The following is a 17,152-nucleotide window of genomic DNA, read 5'->3' as shown; positions in this document are numbered from 1 at the left end:
ATCTCAGTATTTATACTAAAGAATCAAATCCCTATCGTTTTGTTGTTTACACCCACATTAGAATGAAAAGAGGCCAAGTTCCCTATTAGTTTCCGAACCTGGTTGGTAAGTGTGAGGCCATGGCTAATCTATCCAAGCCATTGATCTAACGTCCCCCATCATGGATGGACCATTCTCAGTATATCCTCCCAATTGGTGAACTCTAACCTCCTGTAGTTAAAAAGAAATGAACCAACAAACCACACTCACTGGAGGAAAGGCCAAAGATTTGATGGCTAGGATCTTCTGATTTGGGAGATTTTGGGGCAATTGTCCATCCACGATGGGGGCCTACAGATCAATGGCTTGGAAAGATCATCCATGAACCCTGCATCTATGAACTTATTCTGAACAGGGAACTCGGCCTCCTCGAATGAAAACACACTAGAAAGTTGCTTTGAAATGACAATACACTAATCACTTGCATTCAGACTTCAATTGTGCATAACAACCTAAGATCAAATCCGTTAACTCCGGATGCTCCAGTCCACATGCAAAAACTGTAAAATGGCATTGTTGAAAGATGAAAACAAATGTAGTTAGAATCGTTTCCCTCAATTTCAGATTGATTTTGTACTGATCCCACAGAATGGATACAAAGGTTCAACCGATGCATAACATCTGAATTTACAATCTTCCATTTTCATAGCTGCTGTTTATAGAGAGGTCCAAAAGGAAGCATATGGACCATGAAATCCTCCACTTTTTATCTTCCATGAGCAGCGATAACGGTTTTCACAAGCTTACAACTTCAACCAGCTGTTCTCTACAATGTACGGTACCCTTTAGATGCTCAGGATCATTGCAAGGGTTCAAAATGGTTAGCCACTTCACTACATCTGCAACCAGTGCATCCAACATGCATTTGAATGTGACTCTGAGCAATTCATTGAAATCTTTTGATCAGTTTGGAATGAGCAATGGCCACGATAAAATTATGCATCAGTAACCATAACGGTCATTCAATGAGGTTCGCTCATCGCCCAATTGTTCTGCATGAATTCAATGTGATTGGTCACATTTATTAAACAAGCGCATAGTCATCAAAATCCTACTATTTGCAATTTAGGATTTGAGTTGAATCTTAAGCAAAACTATTTGAATCTCACCTTGAATCCCTCTTTATATGAATCCTACGATTCTATAATTTAAATCTTACAATTTACAATTCAAATTATACTTATTCTCTTCTATTTTAAGCTTCACTTGGCATTCATTTTATGTTTCTAAATTGCTGGGGGCATTTTAAGAATCATTTAGTAAAAGGTAAATTACTTTATTTTGTTCATGATAAAAGATTAAACAGTATATACTCTCTTCAACATTAAATCATGGAGCTAAATTTTTTTTTCTACTTCTTAACTGTTGACCTATATTTATTGTGGAATGAATGAATGATGGTTAGAAATCAAAGTATCTTTTCTTGTTGTTGTCAGTCCATAGTATCAAATGCCACTTTCCCAAATGTCAACAAAGTCGTCAGATTCATACATTTTTTGTGGCGCTTCATCATGTACATGTTGCTTCTCTTTCACTTACATGTCCTCTGTAGCACCAAGCCATATAGGCTTTGTGACCGTGTATGTGGCCACTTTGCTTTCTATGCCGTCACTAACATCTTTATCACCTTCCGGAGGTTTACTTGTTTCTAAGGTAAGACTTTTATCTTTATGGGAGGAACCATTTGCAGGCTTTGCTAGCGTAGAGCTTTTCTTTTGCTCCACTAAAAGCCTTTTTTGTGACGTTGGAAACAGGAATATCTGGCTGGTTAGATTTTGATGTCTGGGCTTTTGAATCCCTCCTCCGAGCAGCTTCTCTTGTCGGATTAGCAATTTTCAGTAAGAATTGGATCCGATCCAATTCAGATTGCAGAGCAGACAGTTCCTTCTGAAGTTGCACAGTCGCATTGATCACTGGTACATAAGTAATTAATGTCAGCAGATGGTTGGAAGAGTTGACTGTACGAATATATTCCTAAAACAGCAACAACACATGAGCACAACGTTGGACAAAATGCATGGCTAAAAAGGGTGTCAGGATCAGGAGTGCAACTCGATCAGGTTGGGCCGGGTTGGGGGTCAAACTGAGCCCAAGCTGACCTCAAGAGGACCCAAGTCGCAGCCCAACCCAACCCGACCTTTTTTTTTTTTTTTTTAGACATAACCCATTACTGATATTAAGAAAAGAAAAGATTAAAAAACGAAAAATAAAAAATAAAAAATCAAGACCCAGGAGAATCGAGATAGAAATCCCAGTACAAAAGCTACCTCACCTACACTCGTTCCTGAAAAGAAGAAAAAAAACTCCATATACAAGAAGCAAAAACAGAACCCACCCAAGACAAAACCCATTTACCCTATTTCTACCATTTTCAATTTCTATTATCTAATTCAACAGAGGAATCCAGACCCAGCATTATCGAAATTCAATGCATAGCTGAAAGGGTCATATTTGAAGCTGAACCTTCTCCTCGACCGCGCTTTCACCTGCCTCCTTATCTCTGCCCGAACCTTCCAGAACAAACTCCTGCATCTCCTCTTCCCATTGCTGAATGCCAGCGTCGGCTCCAATATCACTGAAATCATCGCCATTCCCTCCGTCAAATCAAAGCGACGGATAGAAACAGGACAGAAACCCAACACAACCCAACCCAACTTACACCATACTTGATCCAACTGGACCCAACCTGACCAGACCCCACCCAACCCAAATAGACGTAATTATTCCCAACACATCCTAATCCAACCTGAATTTGCTCAACCCGAATCCAACCTGATATCAAATCAGGCTGGCTTTTCCAATACGAACCCAAACTGAGGACCTTGACAACCAGATCCAACACGACTTGAACTAGGGTGATGGAAAGGGAAAAAAGAAATAAGAAGAAACAGGAATGTGAAGAAGTATGGATGGGTTGTCACTGGGGGCCAACTTCCCAAGTTTATTCAAAATCACCTTGCAGAAAAAAGTGTCAGTTGATGGTAGACTGGAATGAAACTTGACATTCACAAGGAACCTTAAAGACAAAGGCTGAGGAATTCACCAGCTGTTAGGGAAACTAAAGCAGGTCACTCTCCCAGAAGTTGGGGAAGATTCCAGGAAAGGGGCTGGTGGGTAAAGGACGTCTTTATATAGAACTTCTGGGCTGTGTAATGCAGTCTGTAGAGTGGTGGACAAGTTTAAGGAGAGGGTCAGATTCTCATGTGTTGACAGGCAGCAAATCAGTTCTGGAAAGACTTGTGGATCGGAGAGAGGTCCTTCCAGGAGGAGTTACCGAGGTTAGCAAGTCTTGCCCCAGATAGGGAGCTCTCCCTTGCTCAATGTTTCTTCATCATCCGGATGTAGTAGTTTGGTCTCCCCCTTGTAGGAGGAATTTGTCAGACAAGGAAGTGGGCCTCTGCTTGTTTCTTCCATAGGATGACGACTGACAGCATGGCACATAGGTGCGAGATCCAATCCATCCATCAGATTGGTCCGACCTTCTACATGTTCTACCAAAAATAAATCTGGTCCACTCATCAAGCGGGCCCCAATACTAGAAACAGGTGGATGGGTTAGAAAACTTTATCCATTTTTTTTAGAGTAGCTCATTTGTCTTGCAGACTGTGACCCACCTGACTAGTGGATCAACCTGATTCTCAGGATGGGGCCTCAATCTAGTGGTTCCTTTCTGATGGATGGATTCGATCTTGAACCTATCATGACATGCTGGCACATGAGTGGCGTGTACATGAGCTCTATTGCACACACGTGTGCACTTAGCAAAGCTCCATCCAAAGAAAAGAGGTGTTAGCTTCCCAAACAAGTGCAAAAAAGGAGAGGAATCAGTTCACCTATTCCTCCATTGTTCAGTGGCTTGTTTTTGCACTGTTTTTTTTTCCAATCACTTTGGAATTGCATGGACTATGAGGGAGAAGGTTGTAGCAGTCTCAAGTAATTGCAGAAACAGTCCTTTAAAGGAAAGAGGAAAGTACTCTTGATTCCTTCTCTCTAGTGTTTTGTTGGAAAATCTGCAAGGAGTGGAATTACTGCATTTAGGGAGCAGTACCCTCCCAGGCATTACTGGAAAGAATTAAAGTACAATCATTTGGTCCCTTTCATCTCCAGTTTTTAGGAGAATCACTGCATGGGACCTTCTCTAACGCGGACACTTTCATGGCCAAGATGGACCAGATAAGGCCTGATTAAAGGCAGAAGTGAGCAGGACCGTCAGAACCTTAAAACAATCGTATCTCACAAACCGGGATGAGTTTTTCGACATATCATATATATATTAGGATAAGATAAGCTACTTTAGCCAACTGACCCTATTATGCTGGGTTGCCCACACTTTGCGAGATTTCAAATCCACAGTCAAAAGTCCATTTTATTTTATTTTTTTAGTAAGTTTTAGTTCAATCATAACTTTTGATGTCGTGCCCAACATGAAAAGGGCTTAGAAAAATTAGGAGAATAATGTGGTTAGGCTAAATTGGACACTTACTATTTTTGGCCAAAAACCATGAAGTCTAATAGGAATCATCACTGTTTATAAATAATAATTTTACTACTTATAGTAAGTCACGTTTTTAGGGAGTTTGAGTTGGAGTTTTAACTCTAAAACTTCATCTTAGGTTCGAGTTCACTATTTAAAGGATTGTAATTTCTTTTCGAATTTATTAGAAATTATTCGAAAAGAAATTATTTCTTTTATTAGAATTTACTAATTTTTTATTTTTTATTTTTATCATCAATCAATTTCTTTTCAAATTTATTTCTATTTTATCCCTCGTGGATTCAAGGACTCTGAGGAATCCACCCCATCATGTCCTTCCCTACATCACCCTCCTTTGGTAGGAGTATGAAAATTGAATTTTGATGGCACTTACATCAGTAATCCAAGCCCTCAAGGTATTGGAGTGTGCTTAGAGATGAAAACTGTCATATTCATATGGTATCATCAGTAATCCAGTCCCATTGAGTATTTTCTTGTCTTTTTTGTCAAATGAGAACTTTATTGCTAAATATGACAAAATGCTTAAAAAATTTCCCACCAACACATAAAGATGTTCCCAAGACCAAGATAAATTAGGAAATTCAATGATGAATAGATGATATTAGTCAATCTCATAGGGGCATATTATTAGTTACTCATACAGAAACCTAACAAAACTTTAAGTATCAAAGTGGGATAGCCCTAGAGCAGGGGTCCTGAGCATCAACATATACATAGTTGATGCACGTGATCCTATACACTTGCACTAACCAAATTGTTGGGTCTGATGGGCACCACTATTGATGGGGGATCCCCTGCAGTCTTCTAGATTGTAAGATCCTAACCATTCAATGTTTCTCCTGTACTGTTTAATGTCGAGTATTATTTTCATAATTTCTTTTGGTTGGAACGCGTCATTTCTCGTGACTCCAGTAACAAAATACCCAGAATTTCTCTCCAGGATAGATTGCCTGCTACGCAATGCAAGTTTTAATTGTGAATCTTCTCCAAGCCCCACTATGATTTTTTGTGTTAAATTCACACTGTTCATCAATATTTACAGATATTTTAGAACATGAACCAAAACATGAGGTACATCCAAAGCCCAAGTGGACCACACCATAGAAAGAAGTGATGATTGAACAAACTACCGTTGAAACATTCCTGGTGCCAACCATGACACTTACTTCTCATCTACCCTGTTCATAAGGTCACCCATACCTGGATGAAGTTAAAACACAAATATCAGCTTGATCAGAGCCTTCTGTGGCCACAGGAAGTTTCCAACGGTAGCATCAATTCCTACTATTTCTTGTGGTGTGGTCCACTTGAGTGTTGGCTTGCCCTGTTTTTCAGAATGATCTGAAAATAATGGATGAACAGTGTGGATATAAGAAATGCATACATTTCATGCATCGATAAATTCAGTTGCTTGCAAGAGAGAAGAAAACCCGGAGTGTTGACATATGGAACTTCCATGGCCCCCATCATAATGTATGTATTAGATTCACATTGTCCATCCATTTTTCCATACCTTGTAAGACTCGAGGCCAAAAGCGAGACAGATCCAAAGCTCAAATGGGCCACACTATAGTTGTAAATTAGTCTTTCAACTCCCACTGCTACCTGTGGTGTGGTCCAGTTGAGCTTTGGATGTGCCTACTTTTTAGGGTTGTTTGGATCTAACACATAAATCACAATGGGCCAGCAAAGTTCCACACGGTAAAAATTGGATTGTGTAATAGGCAATCCATTAGCGAGAGAGAAAATCCGGTTGAAGTCAGGTCGGGATGGATTGGTCTAACATGACTCGAGCCTAATTATAAACCTGCTTGAAAATTGATAGGGCCAAGCTTGCAGGCCATGCCTAGCCCATGTGGCCTGAATTCGTTGCACAAATAGCTCCAAGACAGCAGTAGACGTCGCATCTCAGTCAGTGATGCCAGCATTTTCTCGTCAGCTAAGTTGAGGTAGGTCTGGAAATTGGGTCCCATTACATGGCCAATTTGCAATTTTTTTTAACCAGTGAGTCAGTCAAATAGGCCCTTATGGCCTGTTTGGGAGATTGGATTTGGAACCCCCAGGATTTGAAATCTGCCCGTTGTGTTTGGCACCCTGGATTCAGAATCCCTGTAATCCAAAAGTAGTCATGCATGCTATATTTACAGGGGTTTGAATTTAATTACTAAATCAACTTTAATATCTCTAATTAGTGTACGTATGTAATGTTTTGACACAATGGTTGTAATAAGCCCATTGAAATATATACTTTGCCCGAAGCACAGGATCACATCCGAGTGACTAACCAATGATTTTTAACTATTGATTTAAATGGGCAATGTTTGGACAGAGCAGATTATCCTATTAAAGTAATTATAGTGAAGCAGTTGATAATCTAATTGTTTTGGGATATCATCAGTGAGCCATGTGCCCACTAGATTAATAGCCAAGTGACACACATGTTGCACATGCAACTCTTGGAAGGATTTTAGATGTAATACAAGCTTCCACCTTGGATTTCAACCCCCCTCTTTGAGGGGATTTGAATCCCCTTGATTTGAAACCCCCAATTACTTTATGGTACCAAACATATTAGGAGATTTGAAATCCCCCCAAATCCATGGTGCCAAGTGATCCCTTGGTCTTTTCTACTTTTGGTAGTTGTTTGAGACAGATCTCACATTTTAATTATGGATTTTTACCACAATTCCTCGCAAATTAGGATTTACCAAATAATGCCCCTACCTACCGAAATGACTGTTTTTTAGCACTGAAATTACCATAATGCCCACATTGCACTTGTTTTTTTATAGAAATTGGTGAAGTAGAAAATTATGGGGCCCATTACATATTTTTATAATATCCAAGCTGTCCAACAGATGTAATACCTCATGGTGTTGAGTAGAACCAAACATTTGGTCAACCTAAAAGGATGATGAGGCACCATAACAAAATAATATACACCACTTAAAAACATCTAAAGAAAGATTTTTGGTCCATGCAATTATTATGTTTGGTTGCAAATGTTTGACATGCTAATGTCATACACAAACTGCGGGGCTGCCATGAATTTTTTTGACTTCATTACTTTCTAAAGAAAAACAATACAAGAGGAAAGTTTGACAATTTTCCTTCTCAACAAGGTTGAACTTTACTAGTTCATTATTAAAATCCTAAAATATTTATTTATTCATAATAAAAATTTTATTTTTTGTGAGATTTTCGCAACAATATCCTGAGAAATTCCGGAGCAAAGAAATTTGTCACTACAAAGATGTATAAATGGCCAGGGGCCAATCTTAGGTGCACCGAAAAGATGGTGACCATCTGCCATCCAAAATGAGGATTGCAATGGAAACAGGCCTGAGCTACTTTCATCCCATTATGTGGAAGGAACCATTTCTCTGAAACCTTTTTTTTTCCTGAAAGTGGGATCACACCCCCTATAACTTTGTTAATATGAATAGAGGATGTACAAACAGGACTTTTGGGTAGGCTCCACAAAAACATTGGGCCTCACCTATCATAACTCTTAATCAGCAAAACGAAAGAAGAAAACAAAATGCCATAGCCACCCTGAAGAAAATAAAGATTCACACCAGCCTCGCCTACCTGCAACAAAGAGACATTCTCTGCTCCTCTTCTGATTGGGATTCAATCATTCCCACAGCTAGTTGCTGCTACCAAGTCTATAAATACAAGGTGCTTCTTTTTTTCTTTTTTTTTGATGGGGATATCCCAAAATCAATTGGGGATCGTTTTTCTGTTCTTTTCTTTTCTTTTCTTTTTTTTGTTTTGCAGCAAATGATATCATATATAGACTCAACCCCACCAAGAAACAGCTTCCCGTTACCAAAATGTTGAGAACCAACACAAAATGCTTCACTCTGCCTCTGCATTCTTTCCCATTGCCACCTATAATCAACCGAAGCCCTCCGAACTTCCACTCTACACCTCACTAAACTATTTATTTCTAATAGAAAGCAACTACCGACATTTTACCCCACTTTACAGCCCACTCCCAAACCAGCTGATAGCCCACAACTACTGCCCATAAACTAGCTGACAGCCCACCAGACCTATAGAGCCACCTTCTCAGCCTAGCCCAATGACCCCTGCTCCAGCAGACGGCATGAACAAAACACTGGGGCCAGCCAAGCACTCAACAGCTCATCATATCTCTCTAGCTCCACCTGATGCACTTTGTGTTTAAACCAGCAGCCACAGACCACCACTCACAACACAAAACCAAACATGCAGCAGCCTCCCAAAACACCAACTGCACAGATCACTGCCTCCAGCAAAGAACAACAACTCCACCCACCAAACTACTCAACAACTCCCAAACAACAAAGCACAACATATAGCCACCAACCAACAACCTTCCCCAAAACAACATACAATTACTTATCACAACATTCCTTAACCAAACAACAGGGCTAGATACAGCAGCTTACGGGATATATGCAAAGAGCAATCCGAACGAATAACTAGAACCACCTCAGGGTTCGAGACTGGCACCGAGATCTTCGTTGAAAGAGGCAACTGGTAGGAGCTTGAGACAGGGATCAACATAACCAATCTATAATTTCTTCACGGGATTACTAATCAAATGACCGGAGAAATTAAACAGCTGGGCAGCTGGGAGACGCCTGCTGTAGGTGCTACAAAACAAAACAACATCCGGCCCAGCCTTAGGGAATCATTCCTTATTTTAGCCATGACAAATTGCAGTACAGGGCAGAAAAAGGGCAAGGAAACAAGACTCCACGGCTGAGATCGCTATCCCCAGCGAAAGGTTCCCAAGCCTGCCTTGTCCATCATAAACATACCTCTCGCCTCCCTTGGAAGGGATGAGCGGAGCCTGTACAGCCAGTCCGGGGCTCCACTGCTGCCTAAGCGGCTAAGCAATCCGCTATCGAGTTGGATTCTCTGAAAATATGACTGAACTGGTGGTTAATACCTCCAATTTCCTGACAGATCACTTTTATATCATACCAAATCTTCCAATGAGGCACTGATTGCGGATTTGTAATGCTTCTGAAAATGATTTTGAAATCTGATTCAATGATGATCCTTTGAAGCCCTCGGGATTAACATCGCTTGATCCCCTTCAAAACTGCTCGCGCTTCCGCTTCCGTGTTTGTAACTCAATCAAAGTAATGGTGGAATTCGAAAATGAGGTTGCCTTGATGATCCCTACAAATTCCCCCATCCTCCTCCTCCCTCTCGTGGGTTTCCTTGAGACGATCCATCTACATTGAGCTTCACCCATCCCTCTATCGGCGGAGTCCGTATGAGATAGTGAGGTTTCCTTCGCCTTCCCTGTGTGAATGTGTTATCCAGCACCTGGAGGGCCACCTGTTGAAGGAAAGGGCAGAAACCGTCCTCTGGCATTTGGTGAGATAACTCCCCAAGCCAGCTTTTGATTCTAGCAAGAACTTTTAATGCAATGATGGGTTTGTTATCAAATCTATTCGCATTTCTAGCCAACCAGATTTCCCACAAAATGATGCTTGGGGATAGGCCTCGTAGTCTGAGAAATCTCAAGCTATCACTGGCTTTGTTGGTCCATATGCTTAGCCTTTGCTCTAGAGAGTGGATATGACCTTCGTGAACATTAAAAAAAAAAAAAATGTGGCTGAAGAAAGACCACACCTCTTTTGCTAGTCTACCTTTGCAAAAAAGGTGATCGATGGATTCTTCATCAATCCCTAAGGATGAACTACTGATCTGGAAAGGAGGCGCAACTGGGATGGGTTGTGTTTCTTTGTTGACTCCTTCAGAGGTGTTGTCCGCTCTGCGTGTTGGAACGGGGATGACACGAACAACATCAGAGTTGTTATGTTGCTCCGTGACTGGTAATGAGAAGGATGGTTGGATTCCCTAAGAGGGTTGCCCATAGTGCAACTCATAGCATACACATTTTGAGAATGTGTGAACGCCAAGGCGTTGCACTACCTTTTCGACTGGGATCGCTCTTTTCAACGCCTTCCATGCCAGCATGGATATTTTCGGCGGGATAAGCTTTGCCACACCCATTTTGCCCAATCCTGGTTATGACTTTACATAAAACGTTCCATGCTGATTTAATAGTGAATTTTTGTGATGGAAATGATGTTCAGATCAGCTCATCTTCGTCATCTGATATGCTTATTTTGCTCATTGCCATCCTAGCAAGAAGATGGGAACACACATGTTCTGCTAACAGGGCTAAATTCCATCCATTAGGAGTGAGAAGGTCTTTTACTTTCAAGGACATCAACCGGAACTCTAACGCCATCCACTTATGCAAGTAGCCCATTTCCTAGTCAGTTTTCCCTCCAGAGGTTTGCCTCTCCTTTCCCGATCATCCACCTGGAGCTGCGGATAGTGAATGGAAGGTATTATAGATAAAAATGGACTGATCAGAGGTATGAGACAGATGAGCCGAGCAGCTAGACCGGATGACTATGGATTGCTTGAGGTCCAGAAAATCACCTTGACCTTTAGTGTTGGCTATTTTCTACCTCGGCCTCAATGACAGGCCTCAAATACTGACCTCGGCCTTGGAAGCCGACACAAGGTGGTACCGACCACGGTCTCAAGGGATAACCTCGACCTCGGAGGTTGGCCTTAGCCAAAGACCTCGACGTCGGAGTTCGGCCTCGACCAAAGACCTCGGCCTCAAATATCAACCACCGCCTCAGAATACAAATACACTACAATATATAAAGATAGGATTATCATCTCAGATATTCGTCGAGGATCTTAGGAAGTCAATCACAACACGTCTGGAGGAAGATCTCTTCCATAATACACAATCACCATCCAAGAGTTATTGCCATATACATCTCTGGGACCAAAGGCTATAAATAAAAGCCTCATCTACAATAAAAGGTACGACAAATACTCTGATTCTATTATGCCTATTGTAAGTCCATATCATGACTTAGGCATCGAAAGGTTCCCGGCCTTAATTGGCACCCCCTATGTCTTCTCTTGTTCTTCAGTAAATTGCAGATACTCTGGCTACCAGGAGGTGAGGTACCATGACCAGATTTCGGCATCAACAGAAGGTATCTAGCAATAGACTTCCACACCTTGGATTCAAAGCGCATGGCTGAGGTGGGGTTTTGAATGAAACGGGAGAAGTATTTAACTTGGATAAATTTGCCCACAAGGACTGCCCTTTGAGAGTGGAGAAGCACATTTTCATGCGGAAGTTTGCCATGACCTCTCGGAGCCTCCTGATGCCCAAGCCACCTTTTTTTTGGGGTAGCATATCTTGCTCCAGCTAACCCAGTGATGTTTCTTTTTATTGTCTATCTCTCCCCACATAAAGTCTACGAACATCAATGTTATCAATTCGCATATGCGATCGCATAATCGCATATGCCATGGCATATTTTTAAAAAAATAATAAAATTTTGAAAAAAAAAAAAGTAAAAAAAAAATTTTGAAAAAATTCTTTAAAATAAAAAATAAAAAATAAATAGAGAAAAACTTGTCTGATTAGTACACATGATTGGATTGGGTTATTTCATTAATAGTTTGAGTGTTTCATTAAGTTTGATATTTAATTACTTATATTATATTATATAAATTTTAACAAAACAATCAACAGGCTACATTAAAAGATAACTAATTATTATAAACTTCGAACAAAGAAATTTCACTGATAAATGGATAACTTAAAACAACTTACAAGTTATAACTTACAACTTAATTCACAAAAAGTAAGCACAGCTTATAAAATACAAAAAATAAACATAATTGAAATAATTGTAGAGAAATTAGAGTAAGAGAGAGAGGTTTAAGAGAAAAAGAGTAAGAGATTTAGAGCTTTGGAGTAAAGAATAGTGAAAATGGAGGGGGTATGAGTGCCTATTTATAGGCAAAAGTTCTCCAAATTGAAAAAAATAAAAAATAAAAAAATTTCCTCCGCTCCTGGCTATTGGGAAATATGCGATTGCATATTAGTCGCATATAAAAGTATGCCATGGCATACCTGCCAAGATCGCATATGCCATGATGGCATATGCGATTTTATCAACAGTATGCACGTATGCGATCGCATTTGACAACAATGACGAACATAGTTTCCATTTCTTTGCATATGGAGGCTAGAATGTTGGTTGTTGCTAAAGTGTGGATGGGTTGACTTGAAAGCACGTGTTTAATTAGCACAATCCTCCCGGCTTGAGTCAAAGTTCTTGATTTCCATTCCGCTGTTTTCCTATAAGCTTTTGTGCTTGAGATGATGGAAGTTGAGAGCTTTTAGCCTTTTATTCGAAATAGGGACTCCAAGGTACATGATGGGAAGCTTATCTTGCCTAAAGCCGGCAAGATGGTGATTGTATGAATTCAGGATTGTGGGGCTTTTTTCGAGACAATGTAGCAGCTTTTCCTAGAGTTGATCCATTGGCCTGAGGTAGCCTCGTACTTCTTAAGAAAGCATATGAGATTCTGAATAGATGCTTTACCTTCATTAATAAATACAATCGTGTCGTCTGCAAATAAAAGGTTAGAAATCAAGGGGCATGAGCGAGGAACATAAAAAGGAGAGCAAATACCTAGTTGGAAAAGACGATGGAGTCCCCTGCTCAGGACCTCCGACACTAGGATGAAAATAGCTAGAGAAAGAGGGTCTCCTTGTCGGAGACCTCGTAAAGGTTGAAAGAAGCCTGCATTTTGCCATTTACTAATGTTGAGAGCCACATGTCTTTCCAGCACCCTTTCGCCATGGCTAACCAGTCGCTTGCGAATTGAAACTGGAGAAGAATGCAATTAACAAAATTCTACTCCATTCTATCATATGCCTTCTGCATATCTAGCTTGATAATAACATTCCTTCCTCTAATCTTTCTGTCTATTTCTACCAGCAATTCATCAGCTAGAGCAATATGTTCTGATATATTTCGGCCTTGAACGAAGTCGCCTTGCTCTTCTGATGTCAGTTTAGGGAGGTTTGAAGCTAGCCTGGTCACTATGACTTTGGATATGACTTATGAGTTTGTAGAGGCAATTGCATAGACTTATCGGTCTGTACTCTGAGAGTTTGGTAGGGTTTGGGATCTATGGGATGATGCAAATAAGCGTGTTGCCTATGCTTCTCAGGAATAAACTTCTTGCGAAAAAATCACAGACTACCACATGAACATCTGCTCCAACTATTTCCTAGCATAGGGCAAAGAAACTGCCCATGTAGCCATCTGAACAGGAAGCACTATCTCCTGGAATGCTAAAAGCGGCTACGTTAACCTCCTCCAAGTTTGGGATCCATTTAAGCTCCACGTTGTCTAGATCCATGACTAATCGTGGGATAGATTCCACTATTTCCCATGACCGAGGCTTACTATCAGCTGAGTACAAATCTTTGAAATAGTGAACCACTTTTGATTCAATTTCATCCGGGGATGAGAGGATGATACCTGACTCTGACTTGATTTGGTGTATCATCGCTTGTTGTCTTCTTTCCATAACTGAATGGAGGAAAATTTTTGTGTTGCCGTCACCCTCCTGAAGCCACTCGTTGTGGGATTTTTTCTTCTAATAAATCTCTTTTTGTAAGAGGGTTTTTCCCAGGTGAGCTATGGCATCTTTCAACAAGAGGTGTTGCTGATCTGATCTTGAAGAGAGAAGGGCCTGTTCCGCTAAGGTGATTACATCTTCTTCCTGTTTAACATTTTGGAAGATGTTCCCAAAAGCCTTCTTGTTCCAATCTTGGTGATGCTGATCTGATCCTGAAGAGAGATGGGATTGTCCCACAAGAGGTGATGCATGGATGGAACATTCCCACCTCCCAACTGGTCAACTCTAACCTTCCTATTGTCAGCATGCAAATACATCGTTAATGCATTTGAGAGATTTTGGGGGAATTGTTCATCCACGATGGGGGCCAACAAATCAATGGCTCGGATAGATCAACCATGAACCCCACATATATAAACTAATTTTGAACAGGAACTCTGGCCTCGAATGAAAAACACATTTGAAAGTTTCTTCGAAATAACAGTACACTAATCGCTTGCATTCAGACTTTCATTTATCTGAGCACAGCATATGTTCTTCTATACTGTCACATCAGATTTGTATGTTCTTCAATTCATACAAAGTTTGCATCTATTTGCTTTTCTTTCTACACAGTTCTTGTCAATTTTGGTTTCAAATAAAGTTTCATGCCCTTGGGAACTTGTTTATTGTCAATAACACTTTCGGAAATGTGATTTTAGTGAAGTTCTTTTCAGAAAAGTTCTAAATCTGAGCCTGACGGAACCCAAGCCTGACATGTTGATAGCCCTTGGAGATTCTGTGATTCTTGAAAAGAAAGAACAACTTGAAAATCCCCTGGAAAAAGTACTTGAACAAGATATCACAAATAACAATGATGAAAAAAGATGGCAGATATGATGGATTGCAAATCGATCAGAATTTGATCAAGGGCTCTAGAAATATTGGAATTTGATGAAGGGATCTAGAGATAGATCCATGAACAGATCAAATTATCGATTGACAGATGCATTGATGCAAATATCAATAGATGGATTCACGGTCAAGTCGGCAGGCTTTGACACATAGGCAAAACTAACATAGAGACGAATGATATAACACACCACAATGATCAGGGCAAATAGTTCAAAGATAAAGGTGAGATGGAGGACAGTACGGCAATCTTGAATCACAAGAAGATAGAATCCTTTTCAAGTCTGGTGGTGTCCTTTGTAGCCTTTTGGTTTCTTTACTTTTCTTTTCTTTGAGCTTGTCTTCGGCCCTTGGCTTTTGTTCTGAGCCATTGTTGTAACTACATTTACTTTTCTTTCTTCTTGTATAAAACATAAGAACAGAAAAAAACAAATAGCATACAAGTGTAAAAATTATAACTATGCAGACAAAAGTTTCCACTTCCTTGACTAACAATCACAATTAGAGAAAATGAGCACTCCCAAAAATCCTCAAATAGGTGAAAAAATGAAAGGGTTCTTGGCAAAACCACAATCCATAACCTGTACCCCTTCAACTTCAAAACAAAATACGATATTCCAGAGTAGGTGGTGGCGTTGTATTTTTGAGAAGAAAATGAAAAAGAAACAAGAATGAAAAACAAAAGAAAACCAATTTCTTCCCTTCAGATCAAGCACCAGCACACATCCCCAAAAGAACTTAAAAAATTCAAATCACAATTACAGGTAGGATATCCCATGAAGCTGCATGCAAGCTCGTGACTCGTGTAACTCGTTTAGTATGCCCTAATACACCAAATATCAACTATATCTTCATAGAAAATGAACAGTAATATCCTCAGACTTACAAGTGGCATCAACTCAGATGGTCCTTGGAATATATACAGCTGAGAAGAGCTGTTAGACATCAAATAAAAAGGATAATTAATAGCAAGTTAGAAAAAGAAAAAGCATGTCTAAATAGCCTACAAGCACAACTCTTTTACCTTTTCCATTCAAGCTACAGATGCATTATATCAAATTAGTAAATTTCATTCAAGCTACAAACATGGTGGGCTCCATTTTTTCTGTCAAGGAGTGGCAATTTCTTTTCCAAGCTTCTTCCCCCTCCTCCTGTACCATCAACGTGATACCCCACATCCTATGCCACATGATTGCTTTAGAGGAACCAAAAAAGGCATTCAATAGATGATGCTCCATAACAGTCCCTCTTTCTTACCACCAACTGAGAACTATATCTACCACCATTTTGAAGATAGAAGTAACAACACAGATCACCAAATCATTTTTGTAACTCCACCCAGCAACATTTTTGTAACTCCACCCAGCAACATCATGAAGTTACCCATGCAGAAACATCTTCTAAGGAGTAGACTTTGAAATCAACACTAACCTTCAAACAAATCTTCAACAGCTCCCTCTTAGTCTGCCATCAATAGTTTCTTTCTTAGCTTTTGCTTTCTCCTATCTTTGCATTTTGGTGATATATTTGAAGCTTGGTCCCCTAATGGACAAAAGATCCATAGCTTCGACCTCCGTCCTCACTCTGTGATTTTCCTTATGCTCCTACTCCCGATCCCTCCTGAAATCACTCCTGTTTTGGCCACAAAATGAAAAACAAGTTTCTAGACGCCAAACTTCCAACTGTTCAAAACATTATCTTTTAATCTGAATCGGCATATCTGAACCTGACAAATATAAAACTCACATTCAACACTTTGCGATTTCTAGGATTAAAAAAAAAATTTTTTAATAAAAAAGATATGATTTTATTGATAAGAGCTAAAACAGCCAAAAGAAGTATAAAGAAGCCCAAGAAATGCAAGATAGATCACAATCGTCTAGATCAATTAAGATTGAAGCCCACTCCATTTCATTCAACTCAGCCCACCTAAACACCTCTGATGCTACCCCACAAAGATTGTAGAAGCAGCAGTTGCTCCTCTTCGCCATGAGGCCCACAAATTGGCCATTAGAATCAATCTCCATAATCTACTTCCTCTCTTGCCAACACTGACCCCATGCCAAGACTGTAGAAAGCCCTCAATTGATTTTGGTATCTCCCAGGCCATCCCAAAAATACCCAAGAATCTTTCCCACACTTCCCTCACGAAGATGCAATGAATAAGATATGATTGACTGACTCCTTGCAATGCATGCATAGCAAGCAAATGTTAGTTAACACCATTCCTCTCCT

At 40.1% G+C, this 17,152-nt stretch overlaps 1 long non-coding RNA gene across 2 annotated transcripts; it reads right to left on the bottom strand.

The window, feature by feature from the left end:
* Positions 1–1,530: 1,530 nt before the first annotated feature.
* Positions 1,531–16,259, bottom strand: LOC131258059 (uncharacterized). 2 transcript variants are annotated; one of them, XR_009177837.1, is made up of 3 exons: positions 15,804–16,259; positions 15,162–15,314; positions 1,531–1,952 (listed from the first exon to the last, which is right to left on the bottom strand). It is a non-coding gene; the product is annotated as an uncharacterized LOC131258059 (long non-coding RNA). The 2 variants fall into 2 exon arrangements; XR_009177838.1 differs by having other exon boundaries at positions 1,533–1,952; positions 15,162–15,279.
* Positions 16,260–17,152: the final 893 nt, after the last annotated feature.

This window comes from Magnolia sinica, chromosome 10 (assembly GCF_029962835.1).
Source record: "Magnolia sinica isolate HGM2019 chromosome 10, MsV1, whole genome shotgun sequence".
Classification (NCBI taxonomy): domain Eukaryota; kingdom Viridiplantae; phylum Streptophyta; class Magnoliopsida; order Magnoliales; family Magnoliaceae; genus Magnolia; species Magnolia sinica.
The sequence above is the reverse complement of the archived record's forward strand: the minus strand, read 5'-3'. Positions and strand labels throughout refer to the sequence as shown.